At 42.8% G+C, this 21,668-nt stretch overlaps 1 protein-coding gene across 6 annotated transcripts in view; it reads right to left on the bottom strand.

The window, feature by feature from the left end:
- Positions 1-21,668, bottom strand: part of glra2 (glycine receptor, alpha 2) — a 298,279-nt gene that overhangs the window by 184,482 nt on the left and 92,129 nt on the right. The window lies entirely within an intron of this gene.

The following is a 21,668-nucleotide window of genomic DNA, read 5'->3' as shown; positions in this document are numbered from 1 at the left end:
GCGCGATTCTCCGCTCCCGTGCCGGTTGGGAGAATCACCTGTGGCGCCAAATTTTCCCGCGACGCCGGTCCGATGCCCTCCCGCGATTCACGGAAGCAGCCAGATCGGCACAATCGTGTTTTGCGCGGCGCGCTACAGTGAATCGCCCGAGACAGCCAAAATGGCGATTCAACGGTACCCCCGCGATTCTCCGAGCGCCCTGCCCAAAAAGGCCGGTTCCCCCCGGAGCCGTCCACACCTGGTCGCTGCCGGCAGGAACAGCGCGGGAACGCTGTGGGGGGCGGCCTGCAGGGGGGGCGAGGGGGGATCCTGCACCGGGAAGGAGGCCTCAAATGGGGTCCGGCCCGCGATCGGTGCTCACCATCATCGGGCCGGCCTCTCTGAAGGAGGACCTCCTTTCTTCCGCAGCCGATGTCTGATGGATCTTGCAGGGCGGACTCAGAGAGGACGGCAACCACGCATGCGCGGGTGATGCCAGTTATGCGGCGCCGGCCGCGTCATGTATGCAGCGCCACCTTTACGCGGCGCCAAGGCCTGGCGCACATAAATGACGTGGCGCCGCTCCTAGCCCATTATTGGGCCCTGAATCGGTCGGGATAGGGGCTATTTCGCGCCGTCGTGAACCTCGATGGCGGTCACGACGGCGCGAACACTCTGCCTCCATTTTGGAGAATCCCGCCCATAGTCTTCATCATTTACTGGATTTATTGGACCTTATTGGAAATTGGACTCTTGCTGCTTTCCATGGGCCTGTTGGGTGTGTAATAATATTGTTCCCATACCGAGTACCTGTATTCCTCCAACAGTATCAGCTCCATCATGCGACTCACTGTTTTAAAGCAGTGCAATTTGTAGCCATTCCTTTTGAAAGTAATTTATACATTTCTAACATTTAACTTGCCATTAAAAATTCAGGAATTGATTCACAAGCATGAACAAAACCTCCAATCACATTTATACATTGCAGTACTTTACACTTCTCTTTCCAAGCAACTTAGATATATCTCTTCATAAAAGTTAATAAGATTCTGATGTGACAGTAGCTCATTACTTAACGATGTTGAGGCAGCTGATAAGATTTGTTACATAATAGTAGTCAATTCAAAAGGATTCAATTTCATCTACATTACTTGATGTTTATACGATACATCAATAGAAGTATTTTTCAATATTATTTTTAATATATGGAAATTAATTAATTGATAATTGTGAAACTTCAGATACATGTGGCTTTCGTGGACCTCAAGATTATAATTTATTTGTAGCTATTTTAATTTGATATGATAGCATTTTTCTAATGGAACAGCAAGCTGCCAAATCACTTGACCACTCAGATTGTGCCAACAGATCTTTGGGTAAGTGATATCAGATATTTTTGTTTGACAGCACCAAATAGGTTTAATCGAAATCAAGTAGGCAAGTCATATGACTCAATCAAACATCTTGCGGATGGGTGGTTAAAATGTCATCTTTTGATCTCAGACATCATAACCTACTTGCTGTAATCTCGGGAGCTGTGCGAAGACCGGAAAGTCTGCCTTTGCATAAGTTATTGTTCCTCGGTCCCTGCATATAATGCGTAGATGCAATGATAACAAATAGGTTAAGATAATAGCTCTGGAAGCTAAGTGAAACTACGAAGATAGACAATTTTTAAACTCTGCTGTATTTTCAAGCATCAATTTCACCTGCATATTTTATCAAGATATTTCAAATCTGATTGTATAGTGCTTGAGGGAGGACTATATTGAAGCACTCAGACTCTTGGACTTAATTGGATTTATATTAGACTGATTCTGGTTTAACGATGGAAGCAATTTGTTTGCTCTTGGTCCTTGTTGGGTCTGGGAACACCTTGAACCATTTAAAATGTTTTGCACAAATTTAGAGTTTAAATACATTCTCTGCTGTATAATTATCATTATTGACCATACAGGACTTCTCAATCTATCATTCTAATATTCATGTCGACGCTATGTAAATTAGACTCCCTGTTATGTTCTACACAGCTGAAATCCCAATAAAAGCTAAACTAATTTAATGAAATGGTAATATCATGCAAATTTGGAGATGCTTTACTGTTTTTATGTTTTTAATTAGATTTGATTAGATTGGATTATTCAAGACATGGTCATATTAAGGTTCATTAAGTAGTTGGTTTTAGTCACATCTACAGTCATATTGTATAATTCCACCTACACCACCAAAGCACATACACATTTGCTGCATAATGCCATGCTAATAAGGATATTATAACAAATGCAGAAGAAGCCAACCAGTTACAGTACAAAGTTTTGACCAAGTTATTAGGTCTCCATTAAATCAATCAATTTATTTTATAATTTGTTTATCTCTTCCATTTTTCTACCCCTCCCCCATTTTCAAAGGTGACAACTCGCAATAAGGCATTAATCCACAGGCAATGTTGAGCCATCTGGTACCATTTAAACTTCATAGAATTTACAGTGCAGAAGGAGGCCATTCGGCCCATCAGGTCTGCACAGACCCATGGAAAGATCACCCTATCTAAGGCCACGCCTCCACCCTATCGCTGTAACCCAGTAACCCCATCTAAACTTTTTGGACACTAAGAGCAAATTAGCATGGCCAATCTACATGAAGGTGCTGAAAATAAGCAAGCCAAAAATTACTTTATTTTTAATAAGAAGATCGAGGTGTTGCAGTGAATCAGACTCTGGCCTTACATTTTCATCATCACAGCAGAGTTGAATAAATCAGTTCAAATTTATTAATTTATAAAGAAGGTTAAATTCAAAATTATTCTTTCATCTAAATTGTTTTGCATTCTTCTGGATAAGGATAATATATTAAAGTAATAATTGTATTGTTGACATTTAATTACTGCTGTTGACATTTAATTACAGCTCACTCCAATACATCAAGCCCAGTGCAGAAGGAGGCCATTCGGCCCATCAGGTCTGCACAGACCCATGGAAAGATCACCCTATTTAAGGCCACACCTCCACCCTATCGCTGTAGCCCAGTAACCCCATCTAAACTTTTTGGACACTAAGAGCAAATTAGCATGGCCAATCCACATGAAGGTGCTGAAAATAAGCAAGCCAAAAATTACTTTATTTTTAATAAGAAGATCGAGGTGTTGCAGTGGGTCAGACTCTGGCCTTACATCTTCATTATCAATGAGTCACTACAACAGATATTTAAATAAAATTGACTGTTTCGTATTTCAAAGTAGGGCAAAATAACTTTGAACTCACCAATATTAAGCCTACCCCAGTCTGATAGTAATTTTCTGGCTAGTGGAAGCTAAGTCAAAATGTATTCCTGTCTTCTTAATACATCGGTCAACAGCTTAAAGCTAAAATTAATTCACATCTGTCTCAGTCAATTAACCACAGTGTAACTGGCTTGAGAAAGTATCAAAGTCAAATTGCTTCACCTACCCAGGGGCTTAAGGGACAACCTAAGAACACTGTGTTGCATACATGGCCTGAGAGTGCTTAATGTTTCAAGTGGCTGCTCGAAATAAACACAAACAAAATTACTCCATGTAAACAGAAAATGTATTAACATATAACTAAAGTTACGTTGGATAGAAAAAAGTAAGGTAAAAATAGTTCAATGCAGGATAGAAAATTGAGAAGATGAGAGTGGAGAAACAACAGACCATAGGACAGGTCATCACAGCAGAGTTGAATAAATCAGTTCAAATTTATTAATTTATAAAGAAGGTTAAATTCAAAATTATTCTTTCATCGAAATTGTTTTGCATTCTTCTGGATAAGGATAATATATTAAAGTAATAATTGTATTGTTGACATTTAATTGCTGCTGTTGACATTTAATTACAGCTCACTCCAATACATCAAGCCCGGAATTTCCTAGAAATTTTGGATTAATAATTGCACTGAAGAAATGGCAACTTTTGAATGAGGAGAAGCAATATTGAAAGAGCAGAAAAATGAAATGCTTCCTTCAGAGATAGTTCAAGAATAGGACAGCCCATTTGAAGGACTTGTCAACATATTTTTACATGTGTAGAAGTGCAATTGTATTTATTTCAGCATTCTTGATCAAGCAGCATGTTTACATATGCAATGTAGGTTTACATAATGCTCTGCTATTGCATTTGAAAGTTTATCTGTCCACCAAGGTTTTCCTTGAATTTTAGTTTCCCCCTCAAATAACATATGTTATGTTTCCCGATTATTCTGTTTGTCAACGTCTGCCTCCATCTGCTGCAACTAAGTTCTATTTCTAAGATAGTAACAGTCCCCATTTATGTTTCACTAAACCCCTCAGAGTCCGAATTGATCCCTCGACATGCAATCAAAGCTGCTTGATCTGTCTTACCAGGTGTTCATTCAAAGTATTACATGGTAGTAATAGTATAATTCAGGATTATGCGTGTTTAATACTGCATGTCCCATCTGCCTTAATTGTATCTTCTGCTAATGTGCTGTTTTTACTGGCACATATGTGGCATAAACAAATTTTCCGAAGAGATCCAACTTAAAATAAGAGGCCATACACAAAAAAACAAACACAATCAGCTATCATCCAAAGGATTATTAATAATAATCGCTTATTATCACAAGTAGGCTTCAATGAAGTTACTGTAAAAAGCCCCGAGTCGCCACATTCCGACGCCTGTTCGGGGAGGCCAGTACAGGAACTGAACCCACGCTGCTGGCCTTGTTCTACATTACAAGTCAGCTGTTTAGCCCACTGTACTAAACCAGCCCCTGCTAAAAATAAATAACAGTTTTGAATTTAACCTTCTTTATAAATTTGAACTGATTTATTCAACTCTGCTGTGATGATTTCAGTAATTCAGTGTTATTTTATATTTTATGCAGGCAAGTTATACTCTGTCTTGGAACTGGGTCCCTTTCTGACCACAAAGATTGTTCTAGAAACCAAGGCTGAAGCCACGCAAAGAGGTTTGCTGTTGTGCGACGAGGAAACTTGAAATGTTGAAATGCGTTTGGCCATTGCACATTATAGCCCAGCAGTAGTGTTTTAAAACTGATTTCCAAATATATCAAGGTGCAATGGCCAGAATGTGACATCCAGTCAAAAGATCTTCATGTCTTTTAATATAGCACTATTAAGTACTATTCAAGTTATTGAATCGAGAAATTAAATTAGCCCTTTATTGGCAGCATGGTGGCACAGTGATTAGCACTGCTGCCTCACAGCTCCAGGGATCTGGGTTTGATTCTGGCCTTGGGTCACTGTCTGTGTGGAGTTTGTACATTCTCTCCACGTTTGCGTGGGTTTCCTCCGGCTGCTCTGGTTTCCTCCCACTGTTCGGAGATCTGCAGGTCAGATAGATTGGTCATGATCAATGCACAGGATTACAGGATAGGGCGGGGGAAATGGGCCTAGGTAGAGTGCTCTTTCCAAGGGTCGGTGCAGTCTCGATGGGCCGAATGGCCTCATTCTGAAATGTAGGGATTCTTCCGTATGGAAGAATCGCCATTCGCGCCATTTTTTCCCATGGCACCGGTCCGACGCTTGCAGGTGATTCTCCGAGGAGAGGAGAATCGGCGCCATTTGTGCCAGCACGTTTGGTGCGGCGCCGGTCGGGGGCCACAGTCCGCGACCGGGCCGCTGATTCTCCGACCTTGATGGGCCAAGCGGCCACGCGGAAATAGCCGCCGGCGCCGTTCACACCTGCTCGCAGCCGGCGGGAACTCTGCACGCAGGGTCGGGGGGTGGCCTGTGGGGCGGGGAAAAGCCCTCCTTCACCGTGGGGGGCCTCCGATGGGGTCTGGCCCGCGATTGGGGCCCACTAATCGGCGGGCCGACCTCTCCAGCCCCAGCCCTATTTTATTACGCGGCCGGCCCCTGAGCCCCCACGTCATGTTGCGTCGGGGCTGGTGTGCTGAGGAACTCACCCGCGCATTTGCGGGTTGGCACGGCCCAACTGCACATGTGCGGGTTGGCGCGGCGCCCATTTGGCACCAGGAAGGGAGGCTGGAGTGGCATGAACCCCTCCAGCGCCTGCGGGGGCCAGAATCAGTAGTGTCCCTGCCCGTTTCGCGCCATTGTGAAACGCGATGGCGTTCACGACGGCACGAACACTCTGTCTCCATTTCGGAGAATCGCGCCCCTGATGTGTGAGGTGAAAAAGTGTTTGCAGCAGTAAACTTCCAAGGCTGTGATTAAGTGTACTAGTGAGGCAGAGTACAGCTGGTTTAATTTTGCATTTGATATTGCTATACCCGATCTGTGAGTTCTTGATGCTGACACTGGTGTGTGGATCATGGGAAATGTTACTTTCTTCAGTATTCAGTTACTCATAGAAAATCCAGCAAATATTCTGCACTTTAAAAATTTTTTTATTCATGGGATGTGGGTGTCGCTGGCAAGGCCAGCATCTGTTGCTCATCCTTAATTGCCCTTGAGTAGGTGGTGGTGAGTTGCTTTCTTGAACCGCTGCATCCCTGAGGTGTAGGTGCACTTGCAGTGCTATTAGAGAAGGAGTTCCAGGATTTTGAGGCAGCAATGATCTTCTTCTTGAGCAGTTCCTCAGCATCGAGGATGACTTGCTTCCACTCCGGGAAGGTGGGTTCTTCGATGGCTGAATGGTCCCATCCTGGATCCACAGAGACTGCCACAAGTTTGGCAGGTGGTGTTTGATGAGGTGGGTGGGACACTCTGGATTCTGCGCTCACCTTGCGCTGTTTACGCTTGGCTTCCACGTGCTCCACCCTGAGGCGCTCAAAGTGATTGGCGTCTTTGCGGATGCTTCTTCTCCAGTTTGTGCGTTCCAAGGCAAGCGATTTCCTTGTGTCGATGAGGACGTTGCATTTATTAAGAGAGGCTTTCAGATTCTCCGTGTAGTGTTCCTCTGACCTCCTCGTGATCGCTTGCCATTGTGGAGCTCAGAGTAGAGCACTTGTTTTGGAAGTCTTGTGTCGGGTGTCGGGCATACAGACAATGTGGTCCACCCATTTCAGCTGGTCGAATGTGACCAGTGCCTCAGTACTGGGGATATTGGCCGGGAGAGAATGCTCATGTTGGTAAGGCTATCCTGCAAGTAGATTTGCAGGATTTTGTGGCGGGAACATTGATGATATCTCTCCAGGGGCTTGAGATGACTGCTGGACATTGTCCATGTTTCTGATGCATACAGGAGGGCGGAGACTTGGGCTGCTCTGTAGACCATGAGCTTGGTGCTGAATTTTAGGTCTCAGTCTTTGAACACTCTGTTCCACAGGCTGCACTCATCCAGCCAAGGGGAGAATATTACATCACACTCCTGACTTCTGCCATGTAGATGGTGGACAGGAGATGAGTTACTCACTGCAGGATTCCTTGCCTCTGACCTGCTTTTGTAGCCACAGTATTTATATGGCTAGTCCAGTTCAGTTCCTGGTCAATGGTAACCCCCTGGATGTTGATAGCGAGGGATTCAGCAATGGTAACGGCATTGAATGCCAAGGGACAATGGTTGGAATCTCTCTTGTTGGAGATGGTCATTGCCTGGTACTTGTGTGACGCAAATGTTTCTTGCCACTTGTGAGTTCAAGCTGGGATATTGTCCACGTCTTGCTGCATTTGGACATGGACTGCTCCAGTGCCTGAGGAATCGCAAATGGTGCTGAACATTGTGCAGTCATCAGCGAACATCCCCACCTCTGACATTATGATGGAAGAAAGATAATTGATGAAGCAGCTGAAGATGGCTGGGCTTAGGGCACTACCCTGAGGAAGAACGCTACCCTGAGGAACCTATTCCAATAGCACTAACACATGCAACTAATAAGAATGTTCAGTCAACAATAAACTTTAATCAAATAATTCTTAAATCTTTAAAAGGTTGGTGTTCCAGATTTTCTGAAATATGAATATGATGTAAATAGTATTAGAATGAAAATTATAAGTCATAAATAATACTTTTAATGTTGCATAGCAGGAAAAGAGTGTAACATTAATTATGTTATTATTCTGCACAGTGTGATTGTTGTTTTCCCTACTTAGTTTGCAGGGTACTGAATGTGCCATTATATGGATAAACAGATGAAAATTATCGAGATAAATCCAGCTTTGTTGTGCCAGGGCTAATGTTTCAAATGAACCTCACGATCATACAAACTTCATGGTCTTACTTTTAATTAATGGTTGTATGAGATGTACTTTACAATTAACAGATATGCAAATGTGACTGTTTATTAATGATAGTACAGTAATTGACAGTGACAGTAAAAGATCTGAATGTTAGTTAATTGCGGAATTAGATTTGATGGTACGTTAACAGCAATGTGAGCTCTGGCAGTTAATGGTCGTGTGAGATTTGGCTGGAAGTAGCAGTAGTGAGATTTGATTGTCAGTTAATGGTACTATGGGATGTGATGGTATGCTCATGTGAGATTTGGCTGGTAGTTAGTAACAGTAGTGAGATTTGATTGTCAGTTAATGGCAGTTTGAGATCCAAGTGCTAGTTAAGGACAGTGTGTGATTTGACTGTCCTTTTATCACATTTTGGGAAATGACTGTTCATTATTGACTGTAGGTTCATACCGTCTATGGAGGACCTGTTGGTATTAATGTTATTTGACCATTATAGGACGGTATAAGTTCATAGTGGGAACTGATTGGCAGAATTAAATATAAACAATCACACCTTAATGAGTGGCAAGGAGCTTGTTGAACAGCTGCTGGGAGACCTGAGATTGCCTGAAATCAGTGAAGCTCTTAAATTGGCAAGTACAGGGGATTGAGTAATCACATCTTCACGAGGAGTGTTTTGATCAGCAGAGTCTGCCTGAATTAGCCAGTGTACTTAATACATTGTCGCCTTCATAATTGACTTCCATGATGAAGGAAAATGGTTCATATTAATTGTCCCGCATAGACACCTGCTTGCTGTAAGTTTATTTTTCATTACTGGATCGTTAGCTAGGCCAGCATTATTGCTCATTCCTAATTGCCCTCAAGAAAGGGGCCATGAGCTGCCTTCTTGAACTGCTGCAGTCCATGTGGTGTAAGTACACCCCCAATGCTGTTAGGGACGCAGGATTTTGACCCTGTGCTGTTGAAGGAATGGCAATATATTTCTAAGTTCGGATGGTGACTAACTTTGAGGGGAACATCGAGGCGGTTGGTTGTAGACAGACTTTGGGGAGGCAGGGGGTGAGTTACTTGCCACAGGATTCCTGGTGTGGGCAATATAAGTGATGGTGACTCTATGGGCTTTACACTGGCCCTTATTATGATATGGTAATTAATTGTTACTGAGCGAACTAACTAGTAGTTAATAATTTAATGTGATTTTACTGTTACTTTATGACAGTGATTCAATTACAGGTTGAGTATCCTTTATCCGAAACCGGTGGGGGTCAATTGCATTTTGGTATTGAGATATTTTTGGTTTTCTGATCTACAGTATATACAGTGGGCCTAGTCCTCCTTGCATTACAATAGCCTAAACCTATGCTGGTTATAGCCTATAAATACTGTCTTGCTTCTCCATTTGCACACTCTCACACACCATACTTCTTACCTGTCAACACTTAATATACCTGTAAAATAATATGATATTGATTTATTAACAAACAAATTAACTGCACAGCCTTTCAAAAGAATATGTGTTTTTGGATGTGCTTGGTTTTTGGATATATGGATAAAGAATCTTTGACCTGTGTTGCTGATAGGCCCTGTGATTTTTGATTGATTTAAGAGAAAATGTAATTTAACTGTCAATTCATTAAACTTTAGAGGTCAACGTATCATTGCCGTATGATGTTGGGGCTTTCACATTTATCTACACAGTGCTAAGTGGCTTACTGGGTATCCAGTACAGTGGTCAGGGAGTGCACGTTAATTATAAGTCAGGCATTTACAGTGTGCAAAAAAAGGGTCCCATACAATTCTTAGCCGCTCATCTCCTCTTTTGCAAGGCTGGTTTGCCCTGCATCAGTTGGTGTCGGGTTTACCTGCAGCCAACTAAAGGATCCAAAAATATACAACATGGAATGTCAAGGTCTTGCTATTTTATCAATGTGTGTGAGAGATTTTCATATCAAACCTCCTAACAAATGTGCAAGGTTAATACATCTGTAAGTAGTACAATAGGGCTGGAATGTCTGTATTGGTTGGACGATAGTCACTAGTTAGCTACAAAAACAAGTGTCTGCCACAGGATGCCCTTGCTCTGTAAGTATAAAGTTAAGCATGCTTGGCACTGCAGAGAGTGAAAACAGCCCACAACATGACATTTCTATTTCCCAACTGAGGAGGATGAAGCATTGCGTCTGTGTTGTAGTTACAAATGGTAACTCAAAGCATTCCAGGATACAAATTTGGAAGAGGTTCAAGACTATCTTTCAAGCATGAAATTTTGTTCAGGGAGAATGGCTAGGGAAAAGAAAAGCAAGTGAAAAAATTACTTTCACCCTAAACATTTTTAAATGGTTCTAATAGTAAACAGTAAATTGAAGTTATATTTAAATATATTTATATTTTTGTTGTTGCTATTACAGAACCATTTAGTTTATGCTCAATCATATAATGTGTACATATAGAATGCCAGGAAGTCTGTATTCTGCTGGAATCTGAAACAATAAAACAGAAAATGCCAGACAATCTCAGCAGGTCTGACAGCATCTGTGGAGAGAGAAGGGAGCTAACGTTTTGAGTCTGGATGACTCATTTAGAGCTTTGACAAAGAGTCATCCAGGCTCAAAACGTTAGCTCCGATCTCTTTTTTTTCTGTTTTTGTGTCCGTATTCTATGCCAGCAGTAATGTTGGTGATACAATTGTCATTACTAGGTTTGTAACAAGAGGAGTAGGTCATTCGAGCCCATGTAACCTGCTCCATCCTTTTGTTAATCATGGAAGCCTCTTTATCTTATGTTTCTAGTTTCCTGCCCTTTCATCTTATCCTGCGATATCCTCATTTTCTCAATTCAGTTGACTTGATAGTACTGTGGCATACTATTTTTAACATTCACAAAACACATTGTCTGATTTACGTTTAACCAGCCAAGTTCAAATTCTAAGATAATGTCTCCTTTCTTTTGGCTCCCCAGGGTTTCACTGCCAGAAAATAAGAGTGTTCTCTATATACTTTCAATTATCTACAAGCCATTTAATCAGTTTCCCCCTAACCTCATCTCTAAGGAATACATCTCAAGTTTACACAGTCTCTCATCTTAGTAAGTCCTTTCAGTCTGGTAAATGTCATTGGGCTTTCTACAAAGCCACTGTAGTCTTCCTAGAGTGGGTGTCCATTACAGCTCAGACAGAGTTTCTTTTCTATCCCTGTTGTGCTGAAGTGTATCAATAGCCTTATAGATCATTCTTTGCATAAGCAAGCAAGTATTTAGTGGCACTGGCAATGATGGTGAAACAGTCAGTATTTGGCATTGCAACCCTGTGAAACTGGCAGCAACGTCTGGCATTGGCACATGTGCAGCAAAACCCAGAAATTGCTGTTAGAGGTTCCCTGCTCCTCCACAGCATGTGTTGTCAAAGTCCCCGCAGCCAGTAATCTTTAGAAATCACTGAACTGACAAGAAATTCCCCTTTTGCACTGTAATATCACTGTAGAAAAAGCTCAGAACCATTTACACTTTTTAAATGAGGTGTTACTGAATTTGTAATGCCACATTAAGTCCTAACTACTACTGAGTGACCTCTCCGCTTCCGGGAAAACTAATTTGAAATTTGTGTAAATTCAAAATTTTCCATTATAAAAATTCTATTGTTTCAGAATAATAACAATTATTTTTTCAAAAGTTTGTTTATGAAATCCAATTTATGTATATCCAATCCATTGATTTAATATCCTGAAAAGTTTAATTTTTAAAAATGATGGTTAATCAGTGCATTTTGCTTCCTGGTTTACTGTCTGAGAAATCTTTAATGTGATTGGCTGCTTGCACTACTTGATGACATTCAATTTGCTGAATGCCTGGAGACTCTTTGACATGGCTCCAGATTCAAATTAACATCAGGAAGGGTGAAAAGCATTGCCACAGATGACTAATTTTAACCCTTTCAAAATTCAGCCGCATTCACAGGTTAAAGTTGGGCCCTGGATCTTAATGGGAGTCTTCCTTCGAGGTCACTGGTGGGTGCCAGGCACAAACTCTAGGCTTGCATATCAAGATGCCAGTTTGATAGACCAAGAAAACAGTCAGCTGGAATTCATTATGATAGCTATTCCTGTGCTTGAGGTTAATTAAAGCAGAGAATGCACTGCAGTCCAATTATAAACAGCGAACTTTGATACAAATGATCGGCACTGTATGTATTAATGTGGTTCCTTTCTCTCAGAAAAGTCTATAAACTTAAAGTGACCACTGAAAATTGCTAAGTCTAACTGCTAAAACATGTCACAGCTCATAGATTTACTGGACTTCACTGACATTTCTTTTGGCTGCTAAGGTTTCTGCTTTACTCCAATTTAATTAACGTTTAAACTATATTTCTGGTAGCTAACAGTTAAAACTACTTGTTCAAATTGCATTTTAACAATTGCAAAAACAAAAGCAAGCACAGCGAGTAGTTACTCATCAATTTTGATTGTAAGCTTCTTGATACTTTTAGACATAAAAAATTAACTGTGTTGTGGGAAAAGCAAAATCTCCAGGGTTTCTTCACTTGTCTGCTTGTCATCTCACTTTCCAATTTTCAGTCAACTTAATGTGCAGGAAAATCAGGAGCTGGCAATCATAGAAGCAGAGAACCCCAAATCACCACTTGTTAAGGAAAGCTTGAGTTACCATTTTTAGGTAACATGAATAGGGAACCTCAATGTCCGAATATTGCTATTCGCAACTTAATAGAAGTTAATAGCACTATTTGTAGAGAAATGTAGAAATTTCTGCATGCATAACTTTAAGAGTAGTGTTTGAATAACTATTGAATGACTTCAGTACTTTGATCCCTGCCATGTAAATAATGTTATGCATGCTATGATTTAGCAATTAATGGAATAACAGAAACAGAAATAGATCAATAAAAACTCTAACTTACTACTCAATTTTGCTTGTGTTGGATTGCATTTTCCAATCGATAATGGATAGTCGGTGCGATTTAGCAGACAGAAGTTAAGGTCCCTGCTGAGAAACATCTGGCTATCCAAAGACACTGCCGTTTTTTTGGCCCCGGGGATTTTCTCTCCACCGAGGATGCACTTCAAAGGATTTCTTGCTGGCAAGCAAAAGTCTCCTCGCATATCAAGGTGCCATTTTGTCCGACAGTCCCTATCTTTCTCCTCCTCCACCCCCCCCCCCCCAACCCCCAAACCTTTGGGAGGCCTCCGGAACCCCCCCCTCCAACCCCTCTCTACTTGGCAAGGCCCCCCAACCCTGGGCCTGACTCCTGGCAATGCCACTTGGGCACCCTGGCAGTGCCAGTCTAGCATGGCCAAGGCGTCCAGGATACAACCCTGCCCTGTCCCCGACCACATGCGGGTCTCCAATGGTCTGGGAGACTTCCCCATGTGACATTACGCCTGATCCACGTTGTGTGGGCCCGTACTAAACAGCACTCTGGCAGCGAGGCCTCCCAGGCACAGCTGATGTGTACTAGGCACCAGGTGAACCTGACGTCCGGGTATTTAAATGAGCCATTAGGCAGAATGAGTTGTGACTTGCGGTTGGCCTGGCACCTGCCGCAAAGCACAATTTGGGGTTCATAGCTGTCTGGCTGTATGTCGATTACTATTTGAAAGGGAAGTATTGCAAGGCCATGGAGAAAGGTCAGGTGCAGGTTTCAGCACAGGTACAATAGGCCATATTATCTCAATCGTGCTACATGGTTCTATGATGTGGCTCTTTAATTTGCTAATAGATTGAAAACATCTGTTATTTATAGGAAAGCACAATCCAATATGAGCAAAAATTAGTAGTAAGTTAGTTTTCATTAAACTGTTTCTGTAATTCCATTAATTGCTAAATGATAACATGCATATCATTTACATGAGGGGGATAATAATACTGGGAAGTGATTCCATATTTATTCGAACACTGCTCATGCATCTAGAAATATCTACGGGCGCAATCTAGCGACCGTTTTGTACCTGAATGGGAGAGGGACGCATTGGTAGATGTGGGAGAGTCCTCCTGCGGATATACCCAGGTGCCGTGAAGTGTTGCAATCAGGATCCCACCCACAATGGGCAGGACCTAGCATCGCACAACCAGCTTAGGCGTGCTCACCCAGGATATCGGACTCCCGGCATCTAGCGGCCTCCCGAGGGAGTCGCCACCCGGGCGCCGTTCAGTATTGGTCCACACAAATGTGGACCAGTCGGATCTGTACCTGGGGTGTGCTCCCGGGTCATCAGGGGTCCCTGGGTGTTCAGGGACAGGGCACGGTAGCCCCCTGGCCTTCCCCCTTCAATGCAGGCACCTTGGCACTGCCAGGCTGGTACCATGGCACCTCCAGCCTGGCAATGCCAAGGTGCCCAGGTGACAACGCAAAACCAGCAGAAGCACTGCCAGGGTGGCATTGTCAAGGTTCAGGGCCTGAGGGGGGCCATGCCCATAAAAGGAGGGCAGAGGGGGTTGTGAAGGGGAGATTGAAAAGGGGGTGTGGGCAGGGCCTGGAAAGGGGGGGCCCCTCAGCATTCCCATAGCTGAGTATCATCACTTGTCGGTGGGTGGGGGGGGGTTGTTACCATGTGTTGGGGATGACATTGCCCGTGGGTGGGGGATGTGGGGAACCCTCAATCTCACTTGGAGATTGGGCACCCTTTCAAAACGATGGCCCAATAGTTCTGCTCCCCAGTGATGAAAATAATTCTAGTGTGGACTAGTCCGGTCAGAACTTCCCCAATAGTTCTGCTCCCCAGTGATGAAAATAATTCTAGTGTGGACTAGTCCGGTCAGAACTCCCCCAGGGCTCAAAATTAAGGGCGCGATCGAACAGCCATTTTACGCCTGAAAGGCAGTGGCGCACCATGGCCAATAGAAGCCTGGAGAACACTCTCTCGGGATCTACCCGGCTCTCAACGTCTCGCGAGATCTAATGAGATGTTGACATGTGAATCTCGCCCATTTTTTGACAAATATATATATTAGAATGAAACTGCTAGTCTCACATTTATATGCAGTTTTCTGAGGCACCCAAGGCATCGTTATCTATCACCTTCGCCTCCGAGACCTCAGGCGAGTGCCGTTCAGTACTGGTCTCTTGTCTTCATAAATGGGGGCCAGATGGAATGGCACTCACTCTTCCAGGGGATTGGAAGCCGCCAGATGCTTGTCCTCTGGGCAGTGTGGTACCCTGGCACTGCTGGTTCCATATGGGCACTCTGGCAGTGCCACCTGTGTGCCAGCCTGTCACTGCCAAGGTGGCCAAGTGACACTGGCAGGGGTAGTTCCATGGTACCAGGTTGGCACTGCCAAAGTGCCAAACTGGCATTTTGCACATGGCAGTGATGGGGCCGGGGGGGCACTTTGTGGGGGTTGGCTGGGGGGGGGAAGGGGGGGGAGGCAGGACCCGAGGACCCCCTCCTAGTGAGTTGGGACGTGGAGGTGGGTATCGTAGGAGTTCTGGTGAATAGAGCTCCTCAGTGCAGAAAATGGGGCTGGTGTGGCCTCGGCTGTTCATTCCCTGCTGAGGATGCGTTAAATAGCGGGATGTTTCTCAGCGCTGTGAGCACCTGGAAGCATATGGCTAGATAATAATAATAATAATCACTTATTGTCACAAGTAGTCTTCAAATGAAGTTACTGTGAAAAGCCCCTAGTTGCCACATTCCGGCGCCTGTTTGGGGAGGCTGGAACGGGAATTGAACATGCGCTGCTGGTCTTGTTCTGCATTACAAGCCAACTGTCTTAGCCCACTGTGCTAAATCAGCCCCTTATGATTCACAAAATGTGCTCACCATGGGACTTTGTTCCCATTTAGTTAAATCCACAAATGACACTTCGAAACCTTTTGCGTTCGATCGCGTCCAACTAGCCATATTACATTTATGTTCAGTTGGGTATTGTTTGCCTGGAAATATTTTTGTTTGGTGCAACAGGATGGTGAATATAACCACAGATTACAATTACTGCCCTTGTTTCCTATAATGCTATTCCTCTTTGAGGGGTTCTCTAATATGTAAACTACATGGATCTTCAGATAGGCAGTTTGGTTTGCTGATGATAATTGCTTTGGAACAATAGATGAATTTTTACTTATTAACCTGCCATTTATTGTTATTATTCCTTAGCTCTGTGCTTCCCAAATGAGTTATTCACCATTGATAAAAATAACCAATTTTTCTATAAGATTAGGACTTGGAAGGGACAGAGAGCATAGAATTATAACTATGGGCCATGCTTGACTAATTTAATTAAATTCTTCAAGTGAATTAACAACTGGAGAGACAAATGACATGCAATGGTTTGTCATATTTGGACATTTGAATAGCACAATGTACAAGAGGTTTCTTACTAAACTTGAGGGCATAAAACAAATAATATCAAAATGTTTCATCTTGTTGATGCCAGATAAAAGGGAACAAGGAACTGCAAAGAACATTGCTTTGGACAACAGTCGGATTTGGACATAATCAAGAAGTGAGCAGAAATGGGACAATACAGTTCAATGCAAAGAACTATGAAGAGGTCCAGTTGGAGTCCAAATATGTTCAGGTTAGGTGGAGTCCAAAGATGTGCAAATTAGGTGGATTGGCCATGCTAAGTTGCCTCTCGTTGTCCAAAGATGTGCAGGTTAAATGGTTACAGGGATGGGTCAGGGGAGTGGGCCTAGGTAGAGTGCCCTTTTGGAGGGGGCGTGCAGACTCGATGGGATGAATGGCCTCCTTCTGAGGAAAATGATAAAGAATCTTTCAAATAGTAAAATTGTTAATGGAGCGAAATGGACAGTGGAATCTAAGGTTGCAAACCTTTAAAAACAGAAATGCAGATAGAAACAAGCAAAAGGTCAAATGTGATACTGCATGTATGGGAGCATTACAAACAAAAGCATCTCTATAGGACTCTGGTTAGACTACAGCTGGAACTCTTGGGGTCTCTGTATCCCGCTGCAGAATCACAGAATGATGTAGCGCAGAGGGAGACCACTTGGTCCATTGTGCTGGTGTTCACTTGTTGAAAGAGCTGTCTGATTATTGCCATTCCCCCACTCAGCCCCCATAGCCATGAGATATTTTGTCTCTTCTCTTTTGAAAGTCACTACCTTCCACTAGCTTTTCAGGAAGTGCATTCCAGATCACGATCACTCAATGTATTTAAAAATAGAACGTTGCTTCATGTTGTTTTCCCTCATGTTGTTTTGCCTATCATTTAGAATCGTAGAACATTTACAGCACAGAAAAGGCCACTTGATCCATCATTGTCTGCACTGGCCGAAATGCAAGCTAGTCAGCCTAGTCCCACTTTCCAACATTTTGTCCCTAGTCCTGCAGATTATACTGACCCTACTGTCACTGGTCCATATTTACTCTATCAAAATGCTTCTAATTTTGATTCTCAGGCCATGTAGGCAGTGACACCGTGCCTGTATCCAGAAAATGAGGTAACTCTGCATTATGCCACTAGAAACTGTACACCAAATGCACCCCAGAGTGAAACATGCTCTATTTGAACCAAAATGAGGCCCAGAAGTAAATCCAAGACTTCCTCATCCTCATTTACAGAACTCATGAAAGTCCTCTTGTGCACGTTTCAATAATTTCTCTCTTTCCTCTCTCTCTCTCTCTCTCTACCCATTGCATAGTTACTATCCCAGTTCATAATAGGGATACTTGAAGTCCACCATTGTCACCCCAGTATCATTCTGTAATTTGCTTGCAAATTCTCTCCTCTATCTCCTTCCCACAATGAGGTGGTCTACAATGTACACCCAGCAACGTAATAGCTCCTTTATTCTTTTTTTTGTTTTGAACAAATAAATACACTGTCTTTGATCTTTCAACTGCATCATCCCTTTCTGATCTACAGTAATGTCCTTGATCAATACTATCAAATCCACTCCTTTTATTTCTTCCTGGTTTTTTCATGCATCCTCATGATGAAAAGTAATTAACACCTTAGTCAGAGGAACAGTATTTATTCTATTCAGAATGATATCAGAGAAGCAAGGAAATATTACAGGTATCATGAAACAAAATAGGGCCATGTTCACAGCAACAGTGGAGATAATGGCACATCAAATAGAAGTGTTCAACATTTTGAAAGGGTTAGAGAGATTAAGCAGTGAAAGATTAGCTCCATTCAATTCAGTGAAAGATTAGCTCCAAACAAAGACGCACAAACCCGGGGTTTGCATTGGAAGCATAATGGTGGCGATTTGAAAAAGTTTTTTTGCACAAAGGTCTAGCAGAAAGTAAAATGCATTGCTACAAGTGCCTATTGAAGATTTCAATGACAGTACTGAAAAGGAAATGAGATGAACATTTGAAAAAAGAACATTTTTAAAAAATTGAAAAAGAGATGGTTCCACTGGCAGAATTAGGAAGAATACAGACATGATGACCAAATGGCCTCTTACTCCCATGGTTAGGTGGGATTACTGGGTTACAGGGATAGGGTGGAGGCATGGTCTTCGGAAGGGTGCTCTTTTAAAGGGTCGGTACAGACTCAATGGGCTGCGTGGCCTCCTTCTGCACTGTAAATTCTAGGATTCTATGACTATAGTATATATTTAATTATGTTCGTAAGATATATTTTTGACTCTAACTTTAGATGGTTCAAGGTTCCTGCTTTACAGTGCAAATACTTTAAAGTTTCTGTTTACCCTACTTTCTGACAATACTGTTGCTGCATGCCAGGGGATTCCCTTGGCTTAGTGGTAAATATAAACTGCTGTCGGGAAAAGAGAAATCCGCACCACACAGATCACTAGATCTTTTGCCGGCATCGTTTTTCGAGGTCCTTTGCTGCTGACCTCGTATGAGCCTTTGTTTAGATTGGGACTTCATTGAAATGCCACTAGGTGCCCAATCTGTGCCTGAGAGGGCTCCGCCCATTTATACCTGAAAATTGCAATTGGGCGGCCTTACCCACAGTAGGACTCCGATGAGCATTTTTTAAGCAGCCTTATGCAATTGATCCTCGTGCTCATCCATTTATAGCTGAATGGTGTGGATGATTTAAATTGTGTTTCTGCCTCAGATGGCAATGGTGTGGATTATTTTGACCACATGCAGACAACCATTCATCCCATTGTGCATGTGGTTTGAAAGAGCTGTTCACTTAGCTCCACTCCTCTGCTCTTTCCTCATAGCCCTCCAAGTATTCATCCAAAATCCTCTTGAAAGATACAACTGAATCTGCATCTACCCCATTTTCATCAATTGAATTCCATATTTAACAACTCGCTTCATTAAAAAAAAAACCTCATCTAGCCTCCAATTCTTTTGCCAATTACCTAAATCTCTGTCCTCTGGCTACTGACCAACATGCAATATAAAGAGTATCTCCTTGTTTAAAACCCCTCTCATGACATTGGTATGGATTAATGATACTGCATGGCTGCCTCTGATGGCACAAGTGTGAATCATTTACCTGATGTGACTGTCTCCTGTCATCAGAAGCAGCCATATTGCCTAACTGAGGCATAATGGTTAAAATTGCCAAATAGCCTGGTCACCATTATTGAGGTAAAATGACAACTTTTGAACTTGTTATTTATCCGGGACATATCCTGTTTCATTTAATTGAAAATGAGTGAATGAAACTTATTTTCCGGATTTAAGCTTTTTTGTTTGCAATCGTATTTTGAAACAAATATTCATACAGACACATATAATGGGACTGGATTTCTCAATTTTGCAATGCACTGTAACTGCTGGAAGACCCATTGAGAACCAACCCCATCAGAAAATGGCATGCAGCAAGTAAAAGCATCATGAAAAAATAACATCAACTGAATTTGTGTATGACTGCTATCAAGTTAAGTACTGCAGCCTCTGTGCATGAGACTTTCAATGAATAAACTGTTCAAATGTTCTTGAAAGCTGCTAGTGCGCAGTAAAATATGCATCTGATACATAGCTAGCATCCGTGCACAGACATCCATTGAGAGCCATCTTGTAATTTAAGTGTTAAGGCAGAGTTTCCCAGGTACCACATGATCCATCTGCCAATTGTAGAAGTGAACTCTGCCACAGTCTTCAAAGAGAAATGATTATAATTGATTTTGTCTTGACAGTGAAGGAGTGTTCCATTAATATTCTTAAAAGTGTGAAATATCTCCGCTATTATCGTCAACCATTGCACAAACCCATAATTGCTAACCATTCATGTTTTATGGGGACAATCAGAATTTCTGTGGCACCATCTGCATGTCAGCAAATTAACTGCTTTTAATCTCCAGCAATTCTTTGGGCCTTGTCATCCTAAATACCCTTCGGAAAATTCTAGGCATATGGTGGGCTGTAGCTTGGGAACAGTACCTAGAGAGCACTGCTACCTACACGCCACTATTCGGGCTCAATTGTTTTAAGCTCATTGTACCCTGTCACTGTTAACAAAAATCAGCATGGGATTTAAACATGCTGAGTTTTCTCATAAGCAAACAAAGCTTTTCTGACCACACAATATGGTGTCAGGGGCTTGCAGGCATTTTCATTCTCCTCAGCAGCTAACTTGAGGCAGAAGTAGGTGGAAGTAACATTTGCTGATTATGACAGCACTATACCATTTTACAGCATGAAAAATGTATTACATAATCTACTTTTCAGTTCAAAATCAGAAAATGATATTATCTGATAAATTAACATCTTGAAACACTAACTTCCCATTACCACTGCACAACATTATGACAGCAGAATTCAAAGCAGGGCCTTGATTTAGTACCAGTAATGTGCTTAACACAAGGGAATGTATTTAACCAGTGACGACAGCTGGCAGCTGAGCATTGAGCTTTATTTATTCATTCATTTATTCATTCATTCATGGGAATGGGCATCACTGACTTGGTCAGTATCTGTTGCCCATCCCTAATTGTCCTTGAACTAATTAGAAGATAGTTAGGAGGCAGTTAGGAGTTTAGGCCAAGTAAAGGGCGTTCGTGAATGATGCACCGTCAATTATCACGAGATGAGAATGGTGGAACAATCGAGGCTTTATTGAGCAAGATGTTGTGCCTCCTGTAGCTGGAACCAGAATGGCTGCAGTATCGGAGAGCACACACTTTTATATGCTGCCTGCTGGGCGGAGCCAGCAGGCAGGGATTTACCGTTGTACCCTTAATATATGGGCAGTGCCATAATACATATAATATGCCACCAGTGGTGACTACCACATTCACCCCCTGTTTAAAAAAAAGAGTCCTGCGGGGTGGTGGAAAAAGTTACAACTTAAGTATGTCGGGGGCCCTGACCCTCCTCTGTGATCGCCTCAGTCCTAGTGGTGATGTGGGTGCCGACTTGGTCACCCTTGGTCGGCGAGCGTTGTCCTCGTCTTCGTCACCCCTGAGTGGATCCAGTGGGAGGATGGATCCTGCTGGGGCGGGTGCTGTGATGAGGTACGCTGGAGGGAGGATGAGTGGCACAGGGGTAAATGAGGAAGCCGGGTGGGGGGGGGGCGTCGGGTCATGGGTGGGGATCCAACATGTGCCAGGTCCTGGAGGGAGACTGTGTCCTGGTGCCCGTCGGGGTGTGCCATGTAGGCGTACTGCGGGTTTGCATGTAAGAGGTAGACCTTTTCGACCAAGGCGTCCGACTTATGGGTCTGCACATGCTTCCGGAGGAAGACTGGTC

The sequence above is a fragment of the Scyliorhinus torazame genome, chromosome 8 (assembly GCF_047496885.1).
Source record: "Scyliorhinus torazame isolate Kashiwa2021f chromosome 8, sScyTor2.1, whole genome shotgun sequence".
Classification (NCBI taxonomy): Eukaryota; Metazoa; Chordata; class Chondrichthyes; order Carcharhiniformes; family Scyliorhinidae; genus Scyliorhinus; species Scyliorhinus torazame.
The sequence above is the reverse complement of the archived record's forward strand: the minus strand, read 5'-3'. Positions and strand labels throughout refer to the sequence as shown.